We start from the raw sequence: 12840 nt of genomic DNA on the forward strand, positions 1-12840 counted from the left end.
ACAATCATTATACAAAGCAAAGCTTTGCTCAAGCTCAAAATGAATACCCATTCTCACTGCCACAAAGACATTTTGAAAATGGTGCCATATAAGGTAATAATGAAAAATAATTTGCAACATCTTATAAATGTGGCTGTAACTGTCTTTGTTTCTGGACATGATCCTTGAGTGTTTTTTCAGGACACTATACATTCTTTAACATGCAAAAAATAATCCCTGCCCTCAAAGATCTCACAATCTTTAACATGCCCTAAGATTAGATTGTTTTTGCTTGCTGTATCACAGTATTTACATATGCTGTAAAACCCACAGATCTTCTTTTCCAGTGGACTGTTATCTAGTCATGCCTTCTCATTTTGTTTAATTGGATATATATTCCTATTAAATTTCTTAAGTTTAGATTTGGCCCCATGTTCTGAGCCCTAGTTTCTTAAACTGTGAGTCATGACCCCATATGAGGTCATGTAACTGAATATTGGGGTCATGAAAAATATGGCCAGAGTAAAAGGTTATTCATACGTATTTTATTGTTGTTGTTTTTGTTGTTGTTTTTGCAGGGCAATGGGGGTTAAGTGACTTGCCCAGGGTCACACAGCTAGTAAATGTCAAGTGTCTGAGGCCGGATTTGAACTCAGGAACTCCTGAATCCAGGGCCAGTGCTTTATCCACTGTGCCACCTAGCCGCCCCCATACGTATTTTATATACCTATATACACAGAATAATGTCAAAATTTCTCAGGCAAAAAGAGGTTGTGAGTGGAAAAAAATTTAAGAAGTCCTGTTCCAAGCCACCAAGAGTTGTCTGGATGTTAACTCTTTTCTGAAAGGGTGAATAATTTTGGACAAAATAATCAATGAAAATCACCACATTTTAAATGCCTGGAGGTGTTGACCATAGTCCTCATCCAGTTCAATAACAAGGCACTAAGCCATCCAAGAGTTCACTCTAGTGGTTATGGGTTCCACCCAAAAACAGAGGGTTCTCAGGAGTAACCACCAAACTTTCAATATTTAAGGAGTTAACATCCTCTAGACCCAATCTCTGATGGTTTTGTGGGTAGTGATGTGGATTTTATTAGTCAAGGGGTCTGATTTCTCTTGAATCATCCACCCATGGGGGAAATCTACTTTTCTCCCTTTTTGTTGTATTTATTTATTTTGTGGGGCAATGAGGGCTAAGTGACTTGCCCAGGGTCACATAGCTAGTAAGTGTCAAGTGTCTGAGGCCATATTTGAACTCAGGAGGACCTGAATCCAGAGCCAGTGCTTTATCCACTGTGCCACCTAGCTGCCCTGTTGTATTTCAATAGAATTTAATCACAAGTGTTGGCATAATGAAGCGAAATACACAAACATGGTTTACTATATATTATTCATTAATCATGATCATAGAAACAAGAGGAATAAAATTAATCTAATAACCATCACATGAACCAGGGAACCACAATTCCTCCTAGATTGAGGACAAGCAAAATTAGTCAATAGGCATACCTTAAAACTCAGGAGTTCCCAGAACTCATGCTTCCTCATCAGCCTCTCACACCAGGAGTTAGTTTTAGAGAACCACAGTGACCATTTCATCTGAACTGTATATTGAAGGAATCCCATTATGTTATAATGTGTTGGGATTTTTTCCCCGACACAAAGCCTAAATTTTCCTCTTTGAAGCTTCTTCCCTTTGCTCCTGGTTCTACCCTCTGGAGCCAAACAGAACAAATTCAGTCACTTTTCCAAATAGCAGCCCACTAAGCACATCAATATAGTAACTATGCTCTCTCTCTCCTGCCTCAAATCTTCTGTCATCCATGCTAAATATCCTTAGTTTCCACAATCTATCCTCATATGATATGTATTCAAAATCCCTCAACATTCTGGTTGCCCTCCTCTGACTATTCTCAAGCTGAACTGTGTCCAGTTCAATTTCAATCATATTCCTGATGAAGCCTGATGAGAGCAGAGTATAGTGGAATGATCATTCCCCCATTGCTGGAGGCTATTCCCCACTTAACACAGCCCAAAATCACATTAGTTTTGTTTTGTTTGTTTTTTTGATGGCCATATAATACCATAGATTCGTACTGATGAACAGAAACTTTATCAGAATTAGTTCACTAAATCTTTATCAGAATTGCTGCTACCTAACCATTCTTTCTCTATTTCATAGTTGCAAAGTTATTTTTTGTACCTTAGTGAAAAATGTATACTTATCCCTAGTGAATTTCATATTATAAGATTCAGCTTAATGATCTAGCTTGGTCAAGATCTTTGGGGAGCTGGGTCTGTCACTTAGTGTATATTCTCCCTCCAAGCTTGCTGTCATCCATAAAATTAATGAACTTATGCTTATATCCAACAACTTATTTAAAAGGTAAAACATATATCCAGGATGCTCCATTGTAGGCTTTGCACCACATGGAATCATTATAAACTATTCTCTGAATCTGAACATCTAATCAGCTCTGAATCCATAATGAATATTTCATCAAGACCTAAAATCTACATAAGGTATAACCATAGCATTACCTTCATCTACTAGTTTAGTAATCCTATCCAAAAAGGAAATGAGGTCAATCAGGCATGACTTATCAAGAAGCCATGTTGGGTCTTTGTAATCACCACTTTTCTAACTATGTGTCTACCAATGATCTCTTTAATTTTGTAATGGACTCACTAACTTTTCTCCTGGAGACTTCCTAACAGTCTGTTGGTGTGTTGCCCTCCTTTGAATTTCTTCTTAGCCCAGCAGACCCCTGCAAACCTTTATTATTTGTGAGTGCATCTCTATCCATGTTGGCCAGGCTGTTGTCAAAATTGGCAACACCTGTTGGGAGCTATACTGACTGGAATATGGTATCCAACCTGATAGGCAAATGCCAAGTGACAAGACCATTGGGGATGACTCTTTCAATGACTTCTTCAGTGAAACAGGAGTTGGCAATCATGTTTCCTGTGCTGTGTTTGTAGAACTGGAACCAACTGTTATTGATGAAGTTCAAACTGGAACCTACTGCCTGCTCTTTCACTGAGCAGCTGTTCACTGATGAGGAAGATGCTACCAATAACTACATCTGTGGACACTATACTATTGGCAAGGAAATCATTGACAGGGTCCTGGACAGAAATCAGAAGCTTGCTGACTAGTGCACAGGTCTTTGAGGTGTCTTGGTTTTACATAGCATTGGTGTTGGGACTGGCTCTGGTTTCACCTCTCTGCTGATGGAACATCTGTCATTTGATTATGGAAAGAAGTTCAAGTTGTAGTTCTCCATTTACCCAGCCTCACAGGTTTCCGCAGCTGTAGTTGATCCCTATAATCCCATTCTGACCACTTACACCACCCTGGAGCACTCTGATTGTGCCTTCCTGGTAGATAATGAGGCCATCTATGATATCTGTCACAGAAACCTTGACTACACTACCAACCTACACTAATCTGAATCGCCTTATTTGTGTCCTCCATTACTGCTTCTCTCTGATTCGATGGTGCCATGAATGTGGATCTGACAGAATTCCAGACCAACCTGGTGCCTTAACCCTGTATTCATTTCCCTTTGGCCACAAATGCCCCAAGAATCTCTGCTGAGAAAGCCTACCATGAGAAGCTGACTGTAGCAGAGATCACCAATGCTTGCTTTGAGCCTGCCAACCAGATGGTGAAGTATGACCCTCACCATGATAAATACATGGCTTGCTGCCTGTTCTAACATTGTGATGTGGTTCCTAAAGATGTCAATGCTGCTATTGCTAACCATAAAGACAAAAAATAGCATCCAGTTTGTGGATTGGTGCCCAACTAGCTTCATGGTTGGTATCAATTATCAGCCTCACACTGTGGTTCCTGGTAGTGACCTGGCCAAAGTACAGTGGGCTGTGTGCATGTTGAGCAATACTACAGCTGTTGCTGAGGCCTGGGCTCACCTGGACCACATGTTTTATCTGATGTATGCAAAGGAGTGGCAGGTAGGTGGTCCAGTGGATAAAGTACTGGCCCTGGATTCAGGAGGATCTGAGTTCAAATCCAGATTCAGACATTTGACACTTATTATCTGTGTGACCTTGGGCAAGTCACTTAACCCTCAATGCCCCACCAAAAAAATAGTGATTTTGATGTACGCAAATCATGCTTTTGTCCATTGGTATGTGGAGGAGGTCATGGAGGAAGGAGAGTTCTCTGAGGCACAGGAGGATATGTCTACCCTGGAGAAGGATTATGAGGAGGTTGGAGTAGTGCTGAGTGGGGAAATGAAGGTGAGGAATATTAATTTGTATATTTTTTTCTTTATACTAAGTCTGACTTTTTATTTTCTGTTCTGTGAAAATGTCTTCTGTGGTCATTAAATGTCAATAAAAGTGTAATATTTTCAAAAAAAATATGTTATGAAATTTTCCCAAGAATTCTGGTAAAGTTAACTATAAACTACAGTTTGTAGGTTCTATTCTCTTCCCTTTTACAAAAACAATGCCCTTATACAAATAGCAAGTATCCCCCAAGGTGTTCCAATTACACACAGAACTCCTAAACTATGGGCCATCTCTAGATTAATTTTCCTTGTTCACTGCTTTGTCACTATCAGGGTTTCCAGTTCTGTATATTAATTAGAATCCTGGCATCAGTGAGACTATAGGACTCATCACCCATTGCTTTTGCCTCATTCATAGTGTGCAAATAGAATTCAGTTTAAGTGGCAAACCAAAGCGTGAAAAAATAAGTCCTCCCACATCTGTCACAATTCCATCTCGTTCTTGAAAAACCCCAAATTAGTAGTCCCCACAGTCTACATAAATTCCGTAGATCTGATACCAACTCCTCTATTCTTTGATTTCTTTTCTATATTCTCTTAAAAGCTAAAGCTTGGTGGGCCATACTCAAAAGCTTTCTGGTGTAAAGAATTAATTGTTATTTGAGGTTTTTATGCCTTGGCGAGCACTGGCCTAGGGCTCCGCAAACCGCAAGGTGCTCCACCCACTGGTTGTAGCCGTCGCCATGGCGCTGGCACCTCAGTCATCACCAGTCGCCAACTCCTACATGGGCCTGGCAAAATTATAATGACTGGAAGCCTAGTGAGGGCAGTCATGTGACTGTCAGAGCAGCCATCCCATTGGCTGGGACTGTGTGGGGTGTTTCTAGGTTTGGGGGAGGAGAATTGGGCATTCTAGGTGGCAGCTGGAGAACAACAGGCATTCTGCTGCGTATTTTCAGCTGATTCCTGAGCGGTGGTATTTTTCAGGTATTCTAATTTCCCTTTCCCCATTTTTATTTCCTTTCCCTTGATCCTACTGATCCTGTTTGTGTTTTGTTTTTTTTAAAGTTCGTTCTTGTTAAAATAAATCTTGTTCTGTTTTGAGGGAGGCTCCCAGTTTCCTTCCTTGCCCCAATATTGAGGCAAGCCGCTTAGCTAGCACTCCCCAATTAAAAATTGGTCCCCACACTGGGTAAGAGTGACTCTAAGGCAAGAGGAAAAGGCTTGTTTGAATATCTTCCTTGGTTCTCATTTGAAAAGAATAAAAAGGGAATTATCCCCTCAATAAACAATTCAATTCAGTAAACTTTTTATCATATACATACTATGTGCATGACAGCACTGTGTACTAAGGATATACAAATAAAAATTACATAGTCCCTGTCTTCAAGGAGTTTATATTCTACTGAGAATCTGCAATGTACACAGAAAAAAATTAAATAGGAGGAAGTGAAACATATAAGGGAAAAACACAAAGTGTTCTAGGAAAATTTGAGGAAGGAACGAACATTTTAATTTAGAGAGATCAAGTAAATGTCTGCTACCTCTCAGTTGAAAGTGTTCTCTTTTTCATATATACTCTCATGAATAAGAAAGTTGTATAACACTAGGTGAACTTTTCTTATATACAATGTGTAATTCTTTATGTTTTGTTCTGATTGTTATCACTGATAAATAAAATTAATCATCCACCATCCATAATATGATTCTCATGCTCTTTGATTGCCTAATTTTTTTCAATAATATAATAAACCTAATTCATGTCAATACCAATTCAGAATGACATTAGGAGGTCTGATTTTACAGTCTTTCCTTCAATGAAGGTAATCCACAAAAGGAAAATGCATTAATAAGCATTAGCTAGTTTTGGCAGACATCAATTATATTTTGTCATTCACTACTTAAAAGCAATTTGAAAGAATTGTTACTAGTTTTGTTCAAATGATACACTAGTGCAATTAACAAGAGAAATTTGTCTTTCAGCTGTGCCTTCGCTATCACTACTAATGCACTGGGTCATTAACTTCAATAGCCCAAATGGGTTCTCACCATCCCATTCAACTTAATTAGTGTACAAGATAATATTTAAGAGCACACTTTGCACTGTAGCTAATAATAGATAATAGCTCTTAAAATAAAGGAGCAAATGTCTTACTCTTCAAAGGATATGTAGAAGAAAAAATTTCATGGCACTGTTGAAAAACAGACAAAGCCTACAAACCCAAACGAGAAACATCATCTTCCTTACAGAATTAAGGACGATCTTGAATCCGGATAAGTCATTGTCAAGAAGCTTTTTTAGTGTTATAAATAGTCCTTTTTCAGATCCAAAAGGTAAATTCTTACTTTGTGTGTGCCACCACTTCTTTCAAAAACTAAATAGAAAATGACATTACTCAGTTTGAGTGTCCCTTCCAGTACCTTTGATGCAAGAAGCATCACTCTGTGCCTTGTAGTGGGTACACATACAACATATAATGAGATACAAATTAAAAGATAAAGTGAGTCTGGGGACCAGGAAAGACTTTATGCAAACAGTAACACCTGAATTGAACCTTCAAGGAAACAGATGATAATGATAATGATAATGATAAAGTAGGTGTGATAATGGCATGATGAACATCTGGAGGAAAGGTAGAGAGGTGGAAAATAGAATAAGTTCTAAGTACACCAAGTGAATTAGTTTAGCTGTAATGGAGAGAATGGGAAGAGAAATAACAATGTCAGACGGAAGTCGCTGGAGCTGAACTGAGAAGGGCTTGGTACACAGGGCTAAGTGTTAGCATTTCTTACGCAAAGCAGAAGGGGCCACCAAAGGTTTTCCACAGAGGAGGGATATGAACAGCTCCTTAATAAACTTTTCTTTTTTTCTTTTTTTTTTCGGGGCAATGAGGGTTAAGTGACTTGCCCAGGGTCACACAGCTAGTAAGTGTCAAGTGTCTGAGGCCGGATTTGAACTCAGATCCTCCTGAATCCAGGGCCAGTGCTTTATCCACTATGCCACCTAGCTGCCCCCTTAATAGACTTTTCTAAGGGATATTTAAAGTACCAAAAGTAAGATAATATACATTTCCTGAATAAAATATTGAATTATTTCTCATAACTTGCTCATGATATAAAGTGTAGCCTGATGTATTTATTTAAGTCAATACTGAAATGACTTCTGTGATATGAAAAGAAAGGCATTTTGTATCAAGGTTTGGATCCCAAGTTATGCTTAAGAAAAAAATAGACTATCAATGTTAACTACATCTCTCTTCATCTCAACAAAACCTTGTGCTAATGATTATAAAATAGAATTGACCCTAGTTTCTGAAGGTTTTGCCAGTGGAATTTTTGCAGTTTCCACCATGAAAAAAGGCTAAAGGACTGAAGTATAAAGATCAAGGTAGAGTTTCCCTGGTTCACAACAGAGTAGAGATGTAGAGGAGAGAAAAGTATAGCCAGTGCAGGGGTAATGAACATAGAAAGAACTGAGGAGTGAAGGCTTTGGAAGTCTTAGTGAGAATGAAGAAAACTTTGGGGTAGCAAGACAGAGGGAGAGGTAAGATAAAAATAGATTGTGATCAGATAAAGGAGTTCCTGAGTTAATGAGCATGGAAGTTCTATATTGGTGAAGTAGTGTGAAGAAATGAGTAAGCCTAAGTGACTTGGCAGGGATCACGCAGCTAGAATGTTTCTGAGGCAGGATTTGAACGAGATCTTCCTGATACCAGGACCAGTATTCTGTTCACTATGCACCTAGCTGCTCTAGTTGGTTCATAAAACCCCATGTGAGGAAGTACATACGCAAGAGGGTATCAAGGATGGTGAGTGGATAATAAGTGGAAGATGAAGCAAAAGTGACTTTGGTGAGGATGTTACAGGAATTCTTGGTAACATAAGGGTTAGGCTATTTGGATTCCAAAGTCTTCTGTCTCTTCTGGTTCAGTGACTAAGCTTCTAGCCTGGTGAGAGTTTTTGGATCCAGACTCTTCTCATCCAAGTTAGTTAACCCCCAAACTTTCTATGATTTGTGAATCTGACAAGCATGCCATCTATTTCTTCATCCAATTGTTCATAAAAATGTTTAAGTAGGAAGGCTCCAAGGATTGATCTCTGGGGCACTACTCTAGCTAGCTATATCCAAGTTAATAACTATTCTTTGGGCAAAACCATTCCACCAGTTTGTTTGTTTTTTTCATCTATCTATAGGCACATGCCTTCACCTTCTCTGTAATGGACCATATCCAAGGCTCTATCCTTAGCATCCTTTACATCTAATTTGAATCTCTCTTTATGAACCAGAATACAGCTTTATCCTCCCCTGGCTCCTCCTATCCTGGTGTTTGGCTATGTGTGGGCACTGCATTAGTACAATCACATGATATATAGGCATTTTTTTCTTACACAGGTGTGAAAACTACTTCATTCATCACAAGGAAAGAAAACAGAAGTGCTGAGTGCAACTGCACCAAACACCAGGTTTTCCTTGGACTCATTGCTTAGACTCACCCCCAACATGACTTTTCTTCTTATACATAGTTCAGTCTGATCAGTTATATACCAGTTCTGTTCCCTCTCTCTCTCTTATTTTCCTAAATGCTCTGACTTTCTATAGGGCCAGGTGAGGTGGAAATAATGGTGCAGTCACCTCATATCTCACCCCAATTGTTCCCATAGCCTTGGCAGGACAGGGAGGCTCCAATACAGTCAGTTCTGCTATAACACATATCTTGAAAATGTAAATTTGTTCCAACATAACTGATTTATTAGCAAATGTATTGAGCATAATGCAAATTTTAATTGTGCTTCTGTGAGATTTCTAGAGAAACAGAGAGAACACAGAAAACTGCATTTCACAATAACTCAAAGCTGCACCTCTTCCACAAACAAACTCCAGGTCTTTGCCAAGATAAAGTGCCATATTTATTGTCTCTTCTGATGCAATAGTTGCCGTGGAGGGAGAACAAATGATTCACATCAACTTCACCTACTTTCCTCCTGGCATCTGAACCCAATTTGCTCGAGGCTGCATTGCTATAGTATTAACATATTTCTTAACTATTTACTATGTATACAACTGTGCTAGCATTCTTATTCCTCTCTTTTTAAAAATTTGTCACTGACAAGTTTTAGAGTGTTATGCCCCTAACACCATTTTCCCCATAAGTTCTGTGTTTTTTATTGAATGGTTTTGCATAGCGGGATGTGGTGTAATATGCCATGTTATAGCATAACTGACTGTATATGCAGAGGTTTTTATGAGGATCAACTATGGTAACATATGCAAAGTGCTTTATGAAGCTTAAAGGACTATATAAAGGTTAGCTATTAATATTTATATCAACAATATTTGTTATTGTTACTTGTTTCCACCTCTGCATCCTGATGTCCTTCCTTCTGGTGTTTCACCTGACCCAAGGAACCTAAGCTACCCTGAATGACAACACAGAGAAAACAAGGCTTTATCTATTAATGCTTCACTCATATGAATATCTACATACAAACACCCTCCATATTCTAGAAATGTCATCAATTTGTACATATTCATGGGACCTTTCCAAAGTGCTTCCTCAGGAAGTAGTCTACTAAAAAAGTATATAAGGTGAGGTTCTGTTAAGACTGCAGAATCAGAGACTGTGCATTTATTTATTAACTACAGCCTGGATGGAGAGATAAGGCACTAGGTGCTGGCCTTGTGTGCATTCTTTATTGGTAAGTAGATAAAATGAAATTTTTAGTTCTATGAGTTTTAAGCTGATAAAAATTACCCCGGTTTCTTTTTGAAAGCCATACATGTTTCATAGACTGTTGCAAAATGAAGCAGCCCTTGAATTGAGACAGCAGAAAAGGCCAAGGTTAAAAAAGGTAAACCATTCTAGTGAAGCCTTTTCTATCCTTAGTCATAGTATTTTAACTTTAGACACACCAACACTGGGTCTCTTGATGTTATTCCAGACCATAATAAAGATAAATGCCTTAAATAAGCAAGAGTTTTTAGGTGACCTTACCGTGGTATACCACTGACTTTGCAGGTATTTTGGTTGCATTACATAATTGGCAGGAAAACAGATTATAAATGCAGGCCTTTACTACTGTAAGCAAAATCCATGGGAAAGGCTGTTAACTCTGAGACAAATGGCTGAAGGAGTCCACCACATCCCTGAGGTCTTTACGTTCCGTTTGCTAGTCAAAACTTTAACATGAGCAGTAAATCAAAAACCTTACTTTCCAGGGACCTCTCTCCTCAGTCCTTTAAACAATCTCTTAAGATGCCTTTTCACTGTGTACATTAAAATGTATATAAAATTCTTTTATAAATAGTTGAATCTTTTTAAAAGAATTGCTTGATTGCAGAAATAGGGCCAAGACATCTTCATTAGTGAAGATAACACAACGTACACCAAAGACACACAGATGTCTACATACTTAAAAAAAAAAATGAGTTCTTAAAAATACTTCTGGCTATGTTTATTTAAGGCAACGGTAACTTACCCCCCAAAACATAATTGGACATCTACAGCCTAATAATGGGATTATCTCAAGAGATTCTGAGGCACATTTCTAGATGGATTCAAAATTAATCAATCTCTCTAATTTTAGCAAAAGGGAAAAGAAAATCTCCTGCAGACAGGTTTTCTGAGGCATTTTCAAGTTTCTGCTCTAATATAATTGATGAGGAATTTATTAAGTAGCTGAAAATGGCCTATAAATTAAAACACTTACAGAACAAATTCATCATGAGTATAAATATAATAGAGGCACAAGTCCCAATGCAGCCAAAGCTCATGGACTTTTCTTTGGTAGCTTCTTGGATGGTTTTTCATCTTCAAACCAACTATTATTAACTCAATGTGTCCTCCGAGTTATGGCCATGAATTCTACCTTTCTTTCCTTCTATGCTTGCTCCCCAAAAGCCAATCATCTTGCATAACTGCCACCATCAAGATATTGCCACTTCAAGATAGTAAATATGTGTTGATTCTGGCTAGTCTAAGTAATTTAAATCTGGAAATTACCTTAAATATCATCTATTCCAAACTTCTTGTTTGGAAGAGGATACCGCATTGCACTCAAAGAGTAGAACACTTGCCTTTGAATATTGACTTTGACACTAGTTGTAAGACCTTGAGGAAGTCACTTGATTTTGTTGAACCTCAATATTTTCATCTGTACAATGGGGATGATAATAGAAAGAACCTGACAGGGTTATAGAAAAAAGAAAATCAAATAAGGTATCCTCCAAGGTCCTTTCTAGCTTGAACAGTCTATGATTCCATGTCTAAAAGATAGCTCATTCAGCAGCACCATTAGTACCATCCAATAGTAACATCCACATTTTAAATGAGGGTCTCCCTACATTGTCAATTGTTTAACATGTAGGTAGTACAGTGCATAAAGCACTAGGCCTGGACTCAGGAAAACCTAAGATGAAATCCAACATCAGATATTTACTAGCTGTGTGGCCAAGGCTAAATCACTTTTCTCATCAATGAAATAAGAATAAGAATAACACCTACTTCCTAGGACTGTAATGAGGAACAAATGAGATATTCCTAAAGCACTTGGCACAGTGGCTGACACATAGTAAGTGCTATACAAATATTTGTTATTGTTGTTGTTTTGTTTTGTTGTTGCTGTTGTTGTTATAGGGGCAGCTAGGTGGTGCAGTCGGTAGAGCACTGGCCCTGAAGTTGGGAGGATCTGAGTTCAAATATCACCTCAGACACTATGTAACCCTGGGCAATTCACTTAATCCCAATTACTTTAAACATCCAGGGCCATCTCCAGTCATCCTGATATATATCTTACTACTAGACCCAGATGGCTCTAGAGGAGAAAGTGAGGTTGATGACATTGCACAGTCCTCTCTCACTTAAATCCAACTCAGTGCAAGTCATGACACCACCCTGATGCTGTGATTCTCTTTGAGAACAAAGGACAAACAACAACAACAACTATTCCCTAGTTGTCCTTTCATTTCTTTTGACACTCCTAGGTTCTCAGGCTTTTAATCCACCCATGGCCCAATCCTCAAAATTATATATCTTATTGTTCAGTCCTCCATGGAGATGAATAATGCCTATTTTCTATACTACTAATATTAAAATTCATTTCCTATTCCTTATATCATCCATTATCAAGACTTCCATTTATTCTTCAGCAATGTTTTATCCCCATTTCCATAGCCATTGTCCTCATTATATTGTACTTCCATCACTTCAATAATCCCTTTTCAAATTTTCCTTCCATAAGCTTCTAGATAACCACATGGATTAAATAAAAGTAAAAATCAGTGTCTTCAAGCATCATCTTAATCTTTTTCTCTCTACCACCACTATCCTATCAAAAATCCCAAAGAATTTTCAAGTTGCTTTCCACATCAAATAAAAAACTTGGAATGACATGCCTGCCAAAAATAATCAACAACATTATTTTTCTATAAAATCAGGAAAGCTTACATTAATACTTCTTGAGTTAAGGAATTGAAATTAATTAACAATGATTTATTAAATGCTTACCATGTACCAAGAATGAAATATTCACTCCTCACAAGGAACTCTTTGGGAAAGACAATATGTACATATAAAATTTTATACAGAACACATGCAAATTA

At 38.1% G+C, this 12840-nt stretch overlaps 1 pseudogene; it reads left to right on the forward strand.

Annotated features, from left to right (window-relative positions):
* The first annotated feature begins 2771 nt into the window (after positions 1–2771).
* Positions 2772–4262, forward strand: LOC122735140 (annotated as a pseudogene).
* The last annotated feature ends 8578 nt before the right edge of the window (positions 4263–12840 follow it).

This window comes from Dromiciops gliroides, chromosome 1 (assembly GCF_019393635.1).
Source record: "Dromiciops gliroides isolate mDroGli1 chromosome 1, mDroGli1.pri, whole genome shotgun sequence".
Classification (NCBI taxonomy): Eukaryota; Metazoa; Chordata; class Mammalia; order Microbiotheria; family Microbiotheriidae; genus Dromiciops; species Dromiciops gliroides.